Source organism: Equus caballus, chromosome 28 (assembly GCF_041296265.1).
Source record: "Equus caballus isolate H_3958 breed thoroughbred chromosome 28, TB-T2T, whole genome shotgun sequence".
NCBI classification, from domain to species: Eukaryota; Metazoa; Chordata; class Mammalia; order Perissodactyla; family Equidae; genus Equus; species Equus caballus.
In genome coordinates, this window is record NC_091711.1 from 21511248 (window position 1) to 21528656 (window position 17409).

The window sequence follows — 17409 nt, forward strand, 5'->3', positions numbered from 1 at the left end:
ATGTATATCTATGTGTGTATATGTGTGTGTGTATACATACATACACATAATACATTTGTAATATATATGCATACACATCAATATATAAATACAGTCTCTTTAATGTGTACACACACTGTGACCATGAAAAATAAGGGGAGGTAATCAAAGACTCCTTTGTCTCCCGTCACCTGCAGTTGAATTACCCATGGTAGATGATAACTGGCTTCTTCAAACAAATCTACAGATGTCATCAGAGATTGGGCATGGGATTTGGTGCTAAGGTATGGTTATGCTAATTATGCTAATTTGCTTTCCACTGTCCTGGACTTATTGAGGTGTGCCATCTTACATGGCAAGAACCAAGTCTTACTAGGGGGAATCTCTGTGATTCAGATGATTATGGCCTCTCTAGCAGAAGAGAACGGTGAATTGTAGATCCTTAGGTTAGCAGCTGAGAAGAGCTTGTGATACCTTACTCTTTGTTCTGGAGCAAGAAGAGAATGACCAGACCAGGTAGTCACTGGGTCTGCTGACTGCCAGTTGCAGCATAAGCAATATGAAGAATGACCTAAATGTGTAGAGTACACTTTACAAACTATAAAATATGATCGTATTTTAAGTTTCACAATAGCAAGAATAAAAGAACTTGAGATAGATTAGTGATACTGGAAGGATGGTAGTTCCAGATGGCAATATGGTGGGCCAAAGTTGTCATGGTTGACCAGGCATCCAGGTTAAGACTGACTCTAAACGATGAACGACTTAGACCAGTTTGATTTTAGGTGAGGATTCAGAGTTTCTGGACACTATATTTTTTATTGTTCAGAGGAGAATTAAAGCTTCCATTGGGAACTTTGCTGATGGTGTTTGCAAACAGGAGTACAAAAACGTTCTAGTCATTTATTCATTCATTTATTTATTAACTCATTTATCTTAACTTTGCATCACATATGACACTAAGGCAATCGATGGTCTGAAAATGTGGTTTCTACCTTTAGGAGTTTATAATTTAACAAGGAAGTATGTATGTAACCTAATAATGTCAGTTAAATGAGATAAATACTAATAAATACATACACATATAGTATCGTGTAATACGTGTATGCCAATGTATGGTGTGTATACATGTATTACATACACGTGCACACACATACACAAAGAGTCATGGGTGTACTGACTAACTGAGGGTACTGTAATTGTATCTGGGGTAAAGGCTTCAGATGGGTGAAGGCAAGGTATGTTTGAGGGCAGAAAGGAAGTCAGTGTGGCTGAAGCAGAGTCTCCAAGTTAGGGGGAGAGCTGGAGGAGATAAAGTCAGAGAAGTGTTCACACGAGGGAGCTCTGCTGGCTTTCCCACAAGACTTTGGCTTCTATGCTGAGGGAAATGGGCAGCCACTGCAAGATTGCATGTAAGGTCAGAATTAACCACTTAGCTTAATGAGAGGTTCCCCTTTAAAATCACAAGTCTTGAGCTCCAAACCACTAGCCTGAGCTGATGATATTCTATGAAGATAAAACAAAACATTTTCCCCCGTGTATTCCCTTTCTCTCAGGTATCACTGAATTTCTTGGGTTCTGGGTTCTAGAATCATGCTTTTGCCTGTGTTAATGCTCTAGAGGCTGGGGATTGGCATGTCTGTTGTTTTGTGGATGTGGGAACAGTGCTGTAGAAATCTTGCTTCTGGCGGGAAAGCCTGTGGTTACAGTTTGGGGCCGTTTGGCCAGCTTTGGGCCATATCCTCCAATAGAGCTTACCAAGAATAAAGGGAATATTTTGATTTCCACTTGACTGGCACCTCCACCTCTCTCTCAATTGGTTCCAAAATGGAGGAAAAAGAGGGGTGTTGTTTTTAACTCTTACACTCAATAAATGCTCCATTTGTTTCCATCCCAGTGCCAAGGTGTTGCAGCTGGAGACTAGGGAGCAGAAAGAGGGAAAGAGAGGAAGAGAGAATGAGAGTCTGGGAGAGGAACAGTAGTATCTTTAAAGAAGAATGCAATTGTAATAAATCATTATGGTCACGATTATATTTAAGAACATTTTCAAAAATGCATTATCTCTCTGCTCCTCAGTTGCCCCTCTTTCAGCCCTCAGAGAACTAGGGCAGCAATCAATTAGATATTCCTGAACGTGCTCTCCAATATGGCCAAATGGGATCGAGTCAACTGAAATGAAATTGTTAAAGGCAACAAGTAGATGTGGCAAATTGGTGTTGGGTGACTTGGTTTTCAGTGAAATGGCCATTTGGTGGATTGGTCCTTTGGCAAACTGGTTTAAAACAAATTGATCCTTGGCAATTTGACCTAAAATCAAATGATAAATGGATCCTCAATGTAAGAACCATGACAAGTGTCATCCAGCCTCCACTTGAACAACCAGTAATGAGAAATACATTGCAATACAAGACAATCCAAAACATATGTTTTCAAATACTTGCATTATATACGTCTCCTCATTTTGCACTAAAATTTGTCCACTGGTTCTTATGCAGCCCTGAAGAACACAGAATTTTTCTGGTCTGTACCCCATATGCAAGCCTATTAATAAAGGTTAAATGAGCTATTGTGTCTTGCCTAAATTTTCCCCTGCCTGAACAGCTGGAGTTCCTTGAGTTTTCCTTTCTGTGATTTGACTTTTGCATCTCTTCTCCATCTCGGTTGCTCTACCAATATCTCTCTTGAGGAACATGATACAGAATAGAACATAATCCTGGTCTGAATGCTGCTAAGAAGAACATGATCATGACCTTCACTCTGAAAATTTATTGTCCCTGATATTTTGACCAAGCAAACCTTGTGGGATAATCAAAATGCGAGGTTTTATTTTTTTAATCTCCCAATGTCCCTTTAAAATATTTCAGTAGTGAAAGTTCTTTCGTCCCCTCTGGATGAAAAATCTGTCAGGCTCCTGAGTTTTCTACTCACCCTTAGGTAATATAGAGTTCTCTGGCGACTGTAATTCACCAAATACCATCTTAATTTGGTAATTAAAATATCAAGCTTTAGATCTTCATTCAAAGCCTGCCTTCTGGAGAGTGATGTGGTTGGTTGTTTGCCTCCAGCTCACCCCCATCTCTACCAACCCACCAGCCACTGCGTCTGATCTCTTTAGGGTCTACTGATGGGGGGAGGGATGGTGGGAGGAGATAAAGAGGTAAGATGACAGTATATTTCTCATTTGACCGTTATGCCTATAAAATGGCTGGATGCTCTCTAGGTCTGGAAGATGGTGGAGCTTTATTTTTCCATCCTGGGCAAGTTGGTGGATTCTTCAGAGATCTCTTTGCTGGTCCATCAGAAAGTGATACAACCACTTTTTTCAGCTGCTTCTTCAGACGCTGACCTCATTTCATACAGACACTTGATGGAAGGCTCTTATCTTCTGAGTGAAGCCCTCGGGTAAACTCAGATTTTAAATGGTGCACATTTGGTCCCCAGGAAACACTCACTTATTCTTTACCTTTACCAAACTCAAGGAGTACAGGCAAATCCCAGTGCAGCTGCATTTCTCTCCTGACTGCTCTCAGACCTCTCACTTAAAGATCCCCAGGCTCTCTGGCACAACACAGTGTGGTCCCAACTCCATGGGATGCACATGAAGCTCTCTGCAGGTCCCACTGAAGTCTTGCTCTCTTGCCTTGAGGCTAAGGGAGAAGTAAGTGTCCCACCCCTGCTGTGAGTCTGGGACTGGGAGACTCATAGTGCTGAAGCAGCTCTCTCCAAAATATCCCTTCACAAATCTACTCTTAGTTACTACTCCTATATCTTTTTACATCTCTCTTAAGGAGTTTAGAGCCTTCCAACCTGTCCTATGTCACTAAGTTAGAAACTCCCACTCAGTGGTCCAACAGCTCACTTAGGAATCTAACATCTTTCCTATGGGATTGCCGCAGTTGAAACTGCCAGTTTAACCTCTTACTTGTGCTTCTTTAAATGCAGCCTAAGATCAAATTAAATTTTGTTCGCATCCTTATGCCCCTCTATACTTCCTTGAGCAAGTTGCTTCATCTTTCAGTATTCTTGTAACTAAGGGTGTTCAGAAGAAACGATAAAAAAAAACCTGGAAATAATAATACAGAGTAAGCAGGTGTTATATGTTTATTAACTGCATTTTCAAACCTCCTTTCAAGGACTTGAGGGCTTGCATATCATATACAATCTTAAAAAGTTTTTTGAGTAGCTTGCTAGCTCTGAGGAGGTGGAAAGAAAAGGAAGAGAGGGAACTAAAGACAATGAAGGGAATGACCACTGCAGCCTGTGCTCCAAGAGAATCAACAAGCCAGGAAACACCAACTCTAACCCTGACAACACAATTTGAAGGGCTTTGTTTACATCCCTAGGACACCGATTGTTTTCCAAATATGGTCTATACATGTGAAGGACAGAGGGGCACTAAGTCTTAGGAAGTTCATTCAAATGGAAAATGAATTCTTGAATTGAATCCCATAAAAATTATCTTTCCAATCACATGAGGGCATATTCTCATACCCACATAGAATAAAAAAATCTTGAACTGAAATAAAACTCATTACCAAAAGAGAACAAATCCCCAGGAGCCATTTTCCACCAACCTGTTTTTATCTCCTGGAATTCATTCTCCTCCTTTCTTAAGAGATTCCTGTGAAAGCATGACTCAGTTCCTCCAGGAGCTCTTGATGAGTATCTTTGGGACAAATTTCAAAACTGATCTTACACTTTTTAAGACCCCTATTCACGCAGCATTTTCTGACATACTTTCCAGTGTTCTGGTAAGTCAACTGCTCCTTCATCCCCCTTCCCACTCCTCAGATCCTTTTGCTTTACTTTTAGCCCCTCATTATAAAAGCAATACACATTGGTTAGAAAAATAAAATGTAGACAAGCAGAATAATGTAGAGCACACTCATGATTCAGCCAGAGATATCCATTATGAGTGTTTTTCAGAATATTTTTCTAATATCCTTATTAAAATATACATGCTATTAATCTATACATAGGAACCACATTTTAAGTGTTATTATAACCAACTATGTTAACCTAATCCAACAGTTTTTGACCATTTGGATTGTTGCAGATTTCCTTACAACAAAAATGGAAGAGAAGGAATAATTAGCTGTAAATTATTTACATATAAATAGCAAACACATAAGAAACAACTATGCATACTCATTTTGAACAAATTTTCACCTTCACCAAATTATTTTGTTTTCTCTCTTACTTCAAGCTCCTTTCCTAAGTTCAGTTTTAGTTTGTATTCTTCCACATTCATGTTCATTTTACACACACATGCATACACTTTTTTTTTCTTTTTCTAAACAAACAAATACACAGGCACTTGCTTTTTTCACTTAATAATATCTCTTGGACATTATTTCAGATCGATAAATATAGACCTAACCAATCTTTTGAATGGTGGATTGTGAGCTTTGATTTTATTCTGCAAACAATGGAGAACCTAATATTTATTTACTAAGCTAGTGTACTAGATGGACAAACAGATTCATTGATTGCTCATGCTAAGTAGTCTCATAGGAATAACACTTTATTTGTAGATGGAGACATTGCAAAATAACTTAGTGTGGCTGACATTATTCCAAGGCAAGATGTATAACGTGTACAACATCATCTTACACAGCAATGTTGCTGTCTACTTCAAAGTCAAGTACCCAAGACCTAAAAATGACAAGCACTTTTATAAATTATTTTTTCTATAAGTTAACTTTTGGAGAGGATATTAATGAGAAATAATTTTGGAAAGACATGTATTATTGCATGACATTCTTTATGGAATGAGACAGAGAATAAAATTAAATTAATCATAGTATTTAAAGAACTCTAAACCTGAAAATGTTTTAGCTTGAATCTTGTGTGTGTATGTGTGTGTGTGGGTACATGCATGTGTGTGATCTGTGAATTTTTTTGGTAAAAAGACAAAATTGCTATAGTAATTTACCATCGCTTTTTACAAACTGAAAAGTGAGAGCTAAAGAAACACTCAGTATAGTTAGACTTTTCCCTCTTAGAGGCTTCATCCAAAAAAGCCGGATAGTAAAACTCCTGTAATCTATCTATTCAAGCAAGATATCAGAATGTCTTATAAATTAGCAAGTGGCATAGAAGAAATAAATACCAAGAAACTTTTGGGCCACATGGACCTTTTTAATAGTCACAACTAGCAATTTGCCTAAATCATGGTTCTCATCCTAGGGAGATTTTGCCTCCCAGAAAGCATTTAGCAATGTCTGGAGACATCTAAAAAGTATTGTAAAGAGCCAACCCTGATGGCCTAGTGGTTAAAGTTCAGCATGCTCTGCTTCGGTGGCCCATGTTTGGTTCCTGGGCGTGGAGCTACACCACTCATCTGTCAGTAGCCATGCTGTGGTGGTGGCTCACATAGAAGAACTAGAAGGACTTACAAGTGGAATAAATGATGATATACTGGGGCTTTGGTGAGGGGAGAAAAAAAGAGAGAGGAAGATTGGCAACAGATGTTGGATCAGGGCAAATCTTTCCAAGCAAAAAAAAAAAAAGTATCCTAAGAAGTATTATTTCCCTATATTATACATTGGGAAACTGAGCCTTAATGAAGTTAAGTAGTTTACCTAAGATAATATAATAGTACAGCATTGTGTTGCTAAATGATAGAAATACAACCTGAGAAATGCATTGTTAGGCGATATCATCACAGTGCGGATATCACAGAGTATACTTACACAAACCTAGATGGTATAGCCTACTACACACTTAGGCTACATGGTACTAATCTTACAGGATCACCATCATATATGGGGTCCATCATTGACTGAACTGTTATGTGGTACATGACTGTAGTAGATATAGCAAATAGTGTAGTTTGTGTATGCTTATCTCTTTTTAATTTAAAAAAATAGAAGTACAATGGTACATGTTCTTTATTTATAAACAGGGAAGATGGGAATAAAAAGAATGCTATTACTGAAAAAATTCCTCAAATTGCTAAAAATCGTTACGATTTTTATAAGTATATTTTATGTTAAAAAGGATTATGATTCTATAATTGAGGACATCTTATAATTGAGGACAATATGCTAAGTGAAATGATCTTGTCACAAGAAGACAAATGCTGACTGATTCCACTTTTATGAGGTATCTAAAATAGCCAAATTCATGGACTCAAGGAGTACAATGGTGGTTGTCAGGGACTGGAGGAAGAAATGCGAGTTACTAATCAAGGGCCAAAGGTTTCAGTTAAGCAAGATGAATAAATTCTAGAGATCTGCTGTGCAATATTGTGTTTATAGTCAACAATACCATAGTGTCCACTTAAAAATTAATTAGGAGTGTAAATCTCATGTTAAGTATTCTTACCACAATAAAACAAAATTAAAAACAAGCAAACTGTAGAACATTCATGCATGAAACTGAAAAAAATTTTTTTTGACACACGCAACAACATGGGTCAATCACAAATGTATTTTGCTAGCTGGAAGAAGCCAAATCAAAAGCCTATAGACTAAATGATTCCTCTTACGTGACATTCTGGAAAAGGTACAGCTATAATAGAAATTTGGGAATAGACCAGTAGTTGCTGGGAGTTCAGGGTGAGGGGAAGAGTTCACTACAAAGGAAAAGCATGAGTAAATTTTTTGAGTTGATGGAACTATTCTATATCATGATTTTGGTAGTAGATACGTTACTGTTCATTTGTCAAAACTCCAGAATTGTACACCACAAAGAGTGAATTTTACTGTATATAATACACAAAAAATACATTTAAAAATAATTTTAAAAAGTCTTGCATTTTCTGAGTCGTTCAGACCCATACCAGCATCATCAGTTATTAAATGTTTGTTAAATGAGTAATGGATAATGACCCTTCCTGCAGCTTAGTAGCCACTCATGGGACTCAGCACTCAAAGACGAGGGGAGTATGCATCTGAGGAACCTGTTCTGATCAGCCCTCCTTCCACTGAAATGATGACCAAGGCTTTACTCACTTGTCTACACTCCAGGAGGGAGTATAGATAGATACAGTCATAGCAGTGCTATGGGGTGACTCAATCATTGAAGGTAGAGGTCGTACAGGTTTAATTTAACTTTGGTATCACATCCTGTTCCTTATACTTTCATAAATTATTCTTAAACAAAAATATACTCAAGTTAACTATTCTATGTCTGCTGAAGAAGAAAAATCTATACTGACATCATGCAATCTTCTAGATCCTTCCATGAGAAAGTCTTGTAGACATACAGATTATAAAAGTATTCTAAAATGTCATAGAAATCATTCCTTCACGATTAATTCTATGTGTGACAATTTGCTATGTTTCCATTTGACAGATTTACTCCTTTCTCTTGGGTCATGTGGGGTGACTTCCCCATTTTATGATTGCTACAATCAAAAGTTAATCTCAACTTTTTGCTGCTGAAACAAGAAGAAATAATTAGTTTTATTGGAATAAGATAGTAATAATAAAAATGCTGTACTTTCTTTGTAGATAGTATAGTAATAAGAAGAACACTATGTTTTATTTGTAGATGGGGCATTTCCAGCTATACATTTTGACCTTGTGAGGCATTTGTTTTCTGTGGCTAATGATACTGAGTTACCAGGGTTGACTGTATACAAGGGCTTAATAATGGACATTCACTGGTTGGGCGACATGTAGAAATTTTTCCTCACATACTATTAACCATAACGTAAAAACCTTATATGTTTTATAGTTTCCATGGCTGCCAGGCAAATTGTCCTTCAACTCTCAGACTTGAGTTTGTCTGAACATGTGATATAGTAACTATGATTTCGAATAAGCAAGTTGGGCCATAGACAGGAATAGGCACTATTGACTAGTCTTTCGCATGATCGTAAGGTGAAAGAAGTCTGGGATCAGCTACTGTCCAAAGTTGGCAGAAACAGAAGTGAGAAATATGTCAAAGAGACAGGTGCTTTAAGAAACTATACTAAGTTAAAGGGTTTTTTTTTAATGTGGCCTTTGTGACCGCTTCATCAAGTTAAGTTTCAAGTAAGGCCACTTCCTCTTTATTTCTCCAATTAACTTCTTGAGCACTGGTATGGGAGAATTCGGGGAAATTCTCCCACGAGGGCTGGAATCTTATGATGCTCTGCCAAAGAACTTTAATTTCTTATGGGGCTAGAAAATATTAAAATTAAGACTGTTTCGAAAACAAAGTAAGCTGAAATTATTGTCATCTTCCTACAGGATGTTTGAACAACCACACTGAGGGGGAGGAATTTTTTTAACCAATCCTGTTGGCTCTCTGTACCCCTTTCAAAACTTCATCTAGTTTGGAAGATCTGTGTCTTCGTTTAAGGATTTCTCTGAAATTTTCATTTCTGCAAGGTCTAATGGATTAAGCTCTGTGGATATGTCATCTATAAGCAAAAACTTCTGTCCTCTTAGCTTTGATAAAGGTTAAAAAAGAGGGGAACACTATACTCTTTCCAGTTGCTGTAGTGAAAGCCCAGAATTCCTGCCAGGGTTTAGCCATAGGCTGCTGTGTAGGCAGAATCATGGCCCGTGTAGGTGTCTATGTCCTAATCCCTTGGAGCTGTGACTATGTTATATGGCAGAAAGATTTTGCAGATGTGACTAAGATAAAGATCTTGATATGGGGAGATTATCCTGGTGTACCCAATATAATCAGAAGGGTTCTTATGAGAGAAAGAGGGAGACAGGAGAGTGAGAGTAAATGTGACAAGGGAAGCAGAGGTCGGGGTGATGAGATTGTTTCAAGGTGGCCACAAGCCAAGGAATGTAGGCAGCCTCTAAAAGCTGGAAAAGGAAAGGAAATTAATTCTCCCCTAGAGCCTCCAGAAGGAATGTGACTCTACTGACACCTTGGCTTTAGCCTCATGAGACCCATTGCCGACTTCTGACCTCCAGAACTATAAGATGATAAATTTGTGTTATTTTAAGCCACCACGTTTGTGGTAACTTGTTACAGCAGCAATGGGAAACTAATTCAGCAGCAGACATCCTGTCCTGTTCATCTGCTCCCAAAAAAGCAAGAAACACGGTTTAAGACTCGGGACTTCTAGAACAATTAAAATGTTCCAATTTCAAGCACAGCTCTCAAAGCAGTGAGAGTAATATTAAGTATAATTGAGCATTGCATTAATAAGAAATGTGTGTGAAAGCATTTAGCCATTTCTGTTGCTTTAGTCATATAATTTCCATTTATTTGTAATTAGAAAAATCAAAGTTCATATTGTTATAGAGGGAAGGCTCCTCTAATGTTGAGCAGACACGCATCCACCTATCCTTAGTAACAGAAGCGCAGTATTTCCCCTTTGACAATCACCCCACTCTAGTTGTACAGGAATCCCAGAGACTAGTCAGTGCAAAGAAAGTGAGGTAGTCAGTTGTGCTTCTGAAGGTAAGGATGACAAAGCATGGAGAGGAGGATCAGTTCCTTCCTGCCTTTGCTGCTGTCTGCCATATGGTGTCCTGCCAAGACTCATGCACACAGATGAACTATGTTCACTTCATCTTGGTTATGCCTCTGTTGGTCCATGTCCCTGTACAGGTCAAATTGGTATGCCATGCTTGGATGCCAAGGTGGCTGCACATATGTTCACTAATTATTCTTTAAACACATCCTCCAATAAACTACAGCCTAGGTGGCTTTCAGCCTCAGCCACACATCATGCTGCAACTAGCTCTTCCTCAAAAACATCCTATGAGCTGAGCTTAATGCAATAAATGGTTGTCTCCTGTCTTCTTGATGAATTCTCCCTTTGGGGTCAAAGTCACCTCAGCTTTCACTTATAGGTGAGAGCTAAATTCAGATTCAAATCTTGGGACTTGCAAGCCAGGATCTAAGTTCCTTCTTCCCAGAGAACCTTGGACTTCCTGTGCTGGTAGATCTGTTTCCTTATATGGATTGTTGGTGGGTTTCACTGGGGGAACTGTTAGGGCAATTGGGCAATGGATGACCGCTTTACCAACATTTACATATGGGAGATTACTCAAGTCATTATTTTCAGGAGCAAAAAGATGTCTTCCGAGGTATTCTGACTTCCTTTCTGTCAGGAAAGTATCATCTTGCTAAAATGTTTAATCACTGCTTTTCATGGCACTGCATTTCATTTATATCTTAACAGGAACTCTTATATTCACATTGTGTTGAAATCTGACTCAGTAATTTCTTTCCATTAATTCCTGTTTTGCCTTTTAAAGCCTTCCGGATGAGACAAGGAATATGTAATAAATTCTCCTCACACATCCACGATGTAAGTTTACTTCTCTCGTCAAACATAGTGGTCATCTTTCTCTAATCTGGCTATGATAGGATTAAATTCTTCATGGTCATGGTCAATCTCCTCTGGGCATGTGTCAGTGTGTTAATTTAGTCCACATAGGGTTAAAAATGAAAATTCCCTCCCTACTCCTGAACGTCATACCACTGCTAATGCAGCCCAGGGATGAGTTCATTCTTTCAGCAGCAACTTCCCACTGTTAATTCCTGGAGCTCACAGTCCAGTAAAATTCCCCTTGAGGTATTTATGTTGTTGCATAGCCTGTGTCTGAGAACTCATTTTATCCCTATTATATTTCTTCTTCTTATTTTCAGCACAGATTCCTATTTTTTCAACAATGTATTACATATATTTCTGAATTGTTTTCAAATTTGATTGTAATGCTCTCTATTCTCATTAAAATTTTTGAAAGTGGAAGAGACCAAAGATAAAATTTTAGATCTCTCCTCAGCTTGCCACTCCTCTTTTAGTTAGCATTTTTTTGTATTTTACAGTGTACATAGATACCCTTTGTTGACAAAGAATATTAATTTAAGAATCAGATAATCCTAGGTTCAAATCCATGTTTTGCTGTTACAAAAATGTGACCTTGGACAAACTGCCTCACTGCAATTATCTCTGTATCATAGGGATCTTCATTGCCCACATTAGATTTTTGTTCTGGTGTGTGCATGTATATATATATAAGTGTGTATACATATATGCATGTGTATGCTGTGTCTATGTATTTATTTGTGTAAACGTGTTTTTGAGTGTATGTGTGCATATGTGTGACATGTTTACATGCATTTGTGTATGCCTGTGTATATTATGTCTGTAGGTGTGTTGTGTGCATATGCACGTGTTTATGTGTATATGTATGCATGCATGTATGTATATGTGTGCACATGTTTATGTATATTATATGTATGTGTACGTATGTGTATACGTGTGTATTTTTCAGTGCACGTATGCATGTACATGTGTATATATTCTGGAACATATTAGATTGTCAATACACAGTAGATATTATTATAATTAACAAGGTAAACCAATTATAACTACGACCATCACACATAACACTCTACTATATCCAGAGTAGTGCCTCACACAGTACCTGGCATAATGAATAGTCCCCGTCAGCTTCTCTGGTAAATGTATTTCTAAAAGGAAATGATATAATCCCAGCACGAGTTGAACTTCATGAATCTGTACTGGTCCCTAATGATCACCTCTTTGCTTCCGAAGTATTTACCCACCTTTTATACTTTAACATTTTGCTTAGGATCTTTCTAATCTCTTTGGCATATAGTTTAAAGAATTTAACTTCTTTCACCTTTTTGAAAATGGAAACATTTATTTGCCCTTTTCCCATCTGCCAGCAAGACTTCTGTTCCCCTTACCTCTTCAAAGATGACTATTTACAGTTCACTGATATCATCTGAGCCTTCTTTTGGTTTTATGGAATGGAACCAAAATCCTTTGAAGGTATATTTTCTTCAACCTACTTACCTAGCTTGGAATTTAATTCTGCCTCCTAATATTTGCTTTCTCCTTTGTAATCTGACAGTTAACCTTCTCAACCAATGTATTAGTCAGGACTCTCTTCATTACAATACAATAAACCCAATTTAAACTTTCTTATGATAAAAAGGAATACGTTGGCTCACATAGCTGAGGGATTCAGAGGAAAGGCTTGCCTCAGTCATGACTGGATTAAGGGATTCAGAGGAAGTCATCAAGAGCCTAGATTTCTTGCCATATCTGAGCTCTGATTCTTTTTGTGGATGGACTCTCCACATGGTAAAAAAGATAGCTACTGGGTTTGGTACAAATCCAAACGGAAGAGAAATGCTTTCTTTCTCAGAATCCATGTATCAAATCTCATACGGAGGATCTGACTGGATCTACTTGATCATGTGTTCATGGCCATGGCCAGGGCAGGCTGGGCACTGTGGCTTCCAGGCACATTACAACCTCAGGTGATGTGGGACAAAGAAACAGAGGTCTGCTACAGCAGAAAAAAGACTTGAGAAGTTTTGCTTCCTGCCTCTCTTCTGCTGACTTCTCAGTATTGTCCCTAAATCTGTCTATTGCTCCTTTCATACCTTTAGAAAACCTATTTTCATCTTCCTTGGCAATTTTCACAAGCTTTGCTTTATTCCCTTGGTATTAGTTTTCGTTTGTTTGTGGTTCCATGTTGGAACTTCCATTCTTTATAAAGGACACCTTTGAAATGTCTCTGTTTATCTGAGAGCTGATTGAGCTGCCAAATGGTTTCCTGAGCTGCCTCTCACTCACGTTCATGATTAGATTCTCAGAACCGTGTGTTTACAAGCATAGAGTCCTTCTTTGTGTTCCCGGTCTCTGGCCATGAGACTCTGACTGCATCTTCTCTCTGAAACTTGGGAAACCTGTCTTCTTTTAGTTTAGGCAAATATCTAGCTTTGCCCAAGGTCCAAAGCTTTGGCTATCACAGACTGTAAAATGCTCTTACTGGTTTTCCCTCTTTCTTGAGGATTCTATCATTTCCGCTTTGCCAACTAGTATTTTCCTTATTTGCCAGTATCATGTCCTAAACAGTAATTCCCTTCCTCACTTTTTCTGCCTTCTAAAAGATGAAGTTGTCAGTAAGGTGCATTCAATCCTTTACTGTTAGCAGACTGACTTCCTGGAGATATCTAGATAAGATATCCTTCATTGCTCTGTGTCTTGCCTCTGTTTCTGCGCTAGATTTGTGATCCACGTCAGCATGTGATCTACTCTTTCTTTCTGCCTGGAGTGGCTGTTTTAGCAGCCATCAAACCCACCTTATCCCCTCCAATATTGATATCATTTTGATACTCTTTCCTTTTATCTCTACCCATCCCTAATTTTGCGGTTTTCTGAAAGGTATATATCTTCTTGACACAGGGTCCTACTCCCTTTGCACAAGAGTGCATTTCATAAGAGTTGCCACTTGTGAATCTTATTTTGCCAAGATGCAATATCGTCTATGAGAGGTGTTGGTTTCTTGTATGAACATCAAATTATATGCTTGGTATATTGGTAGTCACAGAACTAGGAACCTAAGTGCTATGTCTTACTGCCTCCCGAAGTATTTTCTCCTGTGAATTACTAGGTACATTCAACACTGGTTTCATACTTAGAGTTTTACCTGGGCATTCCCCTTCTTTTTTTTTGTCTTTCACTCTTTTCAATTTAAAATCCTCTAGAACAAATTGACAAGTATCCCAGTGAACACATCCTTCTCTTTAGAAAAATTGATCAAATCTCATTACAACAAATGCAAAGGAAGAATTCTCATTTTTTTTCTTGTTCTATTGGGTATGTGTACTGTCAAATAATACTTAAAAAAAGTGGGCCTATAGATTGGGCTTATAAAATTCCTTCATCTATAATGATTCTTGTAATGGAGACTCATAGTATATTTGAGTTGTGGCTGGTGTTTGGTTTGACTCAATACAACACAATACACTCAAAGCTATTCACATCTACAGAACATGCTCCATATGGGGCTTTTAAAGACTTTCTTCCTTTTTTTTGTTTTTTTAAAGATTTTATTTTTCCTTTTTCTCCCTATATCCCCCCGGTACATAGTTGCATACTTTTAGTTGTGGGTCCTTCTAGTTGAGGCATGTGGGACACCGCCTCAGTGTGGCCCGACGAGCAGTGCCATGCCTGCACCCAGGATTTGAACCAGCGAAACCCTGGGCTGCAGCAGCACAGCACGCAAACTTAACCACTTAGCCACAGGGCTGGCCCCTAAAGACTTTCTTATCCCCAAGGGCTGAAGCAGCATAGCTGGAGAAGTGAAAACTGGCCCAGCAGTAGTAACAGCAGATCTTTTCTGAAGCATGGCCAACAGCTGTGAGGTCTGAGGGCTCACAGATAGAGAACAGGAAGGAGGGTCTCTATCTCTGCCTTCTTTTGTCTCTGTCTCTGGAGTTTGCTCCTGCCTCTGCCCTATCTCTCTCTACTTTTGCTCCACTCACAGACATTTTGTTTGCTTTTACCCGATCTCTGACCTTTGTTGTGAATCCTGGACTTAAATAAATCCTTGGTTTGTGCCTGCCATTGGCCCTGCCCCAGACTCTTCAATCTCAATATCTGCGCTCTCCTTGCAGCCAAGGGTCCTAGGAACAATGGCATTCTGAATTTGATGTAAGTTTTAGAGCAGCATGCCTGAAGACAATCAATGTTAAGTGTTTACCAGTTTCCTTTGCATTTCCTGGGGTGAAGGTGGAGAATAACTGGCATCAAATATTTAGAAAATAATTAAGGGAATCTTAAGCTGCTTTATTTGAGTGCATCTCCCAAAATACAGATAAAATCCATTTCAAGGATCTGACAGACCATAGAGATGAGGGTCCCATGGTAGAGGAACTGGGATTTGCAATGGGTAAGACTCAACCCATAATTTGGCCAAGCTGCCTAACCTTGGATGAGTCACTTATCATCTCTGAGCCTTTGTTTCCTTATCTCTAAGACGAGGATGTCAGTGTCTATTGTGTCAGGTTAGGTCTCTGGCAAACAGACTCCTAGAGGAAGTCAGTGTGCAGGAGCATTAAGGGAGATCCTTGGGATCAACTCCTATGAAGATAAGGGGGATGAAATCAGAATTGGGCAGAGAGTAAAGTCAAGCTGGAGTTATTCTGCACTGATCTGAAATGCCTGAATCTTTATACCTGTCTTAGTCAGCTTGGGCTGCTACCACAAAAATACCATAGACTGGGTGACTTAAAAAACAAAGATTTATTTCTTACAGTTCTGGAGGCTAGGAAGTCCAAGATCAAGGCACCTGCCAATTCAATGTCTGATGAAGGCCCATTTCTTGGTTCTAAGATAGCTGTCTTCTGGCTGTGTGCTCACATGGCAGAAGGGGCAAGGGATCTCTGTGATGCTTCTTTTTTAGGGCACAAATCCCGTTCATGTGGGCTCCGCCATCATGACCTGAGCACCTCGCAAAGGCCCCACTGCCGAATATGATCATACTGGGGATTAGTTTTCAACATATGAATTTTGGGGGACACAAACATTCCATCTATAGCAATACTCTTGCCTTCATGCATCATTGGATGTGAGAAACTTTGGGACGGGTGTGACCAAGTGACCCCTGAAGGGGCTGAAGAATGTCTACTGACAGCACTCTGAGCAGCAGCGAAAAAGTGATTCCTTGAAGGGAGATCTTTGTGTGTTCCTCACCAATTTAATAGGGATCTTCAAGAGAATTTATTTTGTTAACTGTAAAACTTTCTACAAACTGTAATTTTATAATCAATACCATGATCATCAAACATTTATTAAGGGTTCGCTCTGTGGTAGGTACTTGATATGAATAAAAATATTGAGCCCCCTTTTTTTTTCTTAAATGTACCTTGTTTCTTCCTTTAAAATCGATAGTTCTACATCCATTGCAGCAGTCCTTAATCAACCATCAAAGGATCAGGCCACAGTTCACAAGTACATATTTATGGATGCTAACTATGTGCAGGACTTGGGAAAATACATTTTTCTGCCATAAAGTTATTCCTTGGCATTTTAACGCTATAAATGGCGGAATATTTATGGGAATCATTAAGCAGGATAATTGCTAATACGTAATTTTAAATATACTATGACATCATTATAATAACGAAATTTACATATTTTAGTACTTCTTGAAGAACAAAATTAAAAATACCTTTAAGTAAAAACACTTGAAGAATACATAAATAGTAGTACAATAACCAAGCCTCAGGAAAAAAATAAAGGGAAATGCCATTTGATAGGTTTTATTATCAATCATGGAGCCAAAAATAAGTCATACGTAATGGAATTTCATTGTATGGCAGTGGAAATTTCCCCCAGAGTTTTATTAAAAGGTGTAACATAGTTTGAACTCCTCAGTGAGGTCAATGGGCCTCTCCAAGGGCTGAGTTAGCATTTTAAGTAAATACGTTAATTTCTGAGTTCAACAAAGGAAAATGCTACTTTTAGCGCATTTCCAATTTAAAACAATCTTTTTACTCTATTACTTTAAACTAGTCAGTGGAATCCAACCAAATATTTTGATTGGTTATGTTTAAATTTGTATTTCCTCAACAATTTGAGAGCAGTTTGCTTGTTAACTGATCCCAGTAAGAAGATTAAATTACTAGTCCATGAATTAATTAAAAGTGCAGTAGATGTTGATACAGAGCTTAGGATAAATAATAATTGTGCTCATT

At 38.4% G+C, this 17409-nt stretch overlaps 1 long non-coding RNA gene across 2 annotated transcripts in view; it reads right to left on the bottom strand.

The window, feature by feature from the left end:
- Positions 1-17409, bottom strand: part of LOC111771087 (uncharacterized) — a 70505-nt gene that overhangs the window by 40143 nt on the left and 12953 nt on the right. The gene's annotated exons all lie outside the window — the stretch shown is intronic.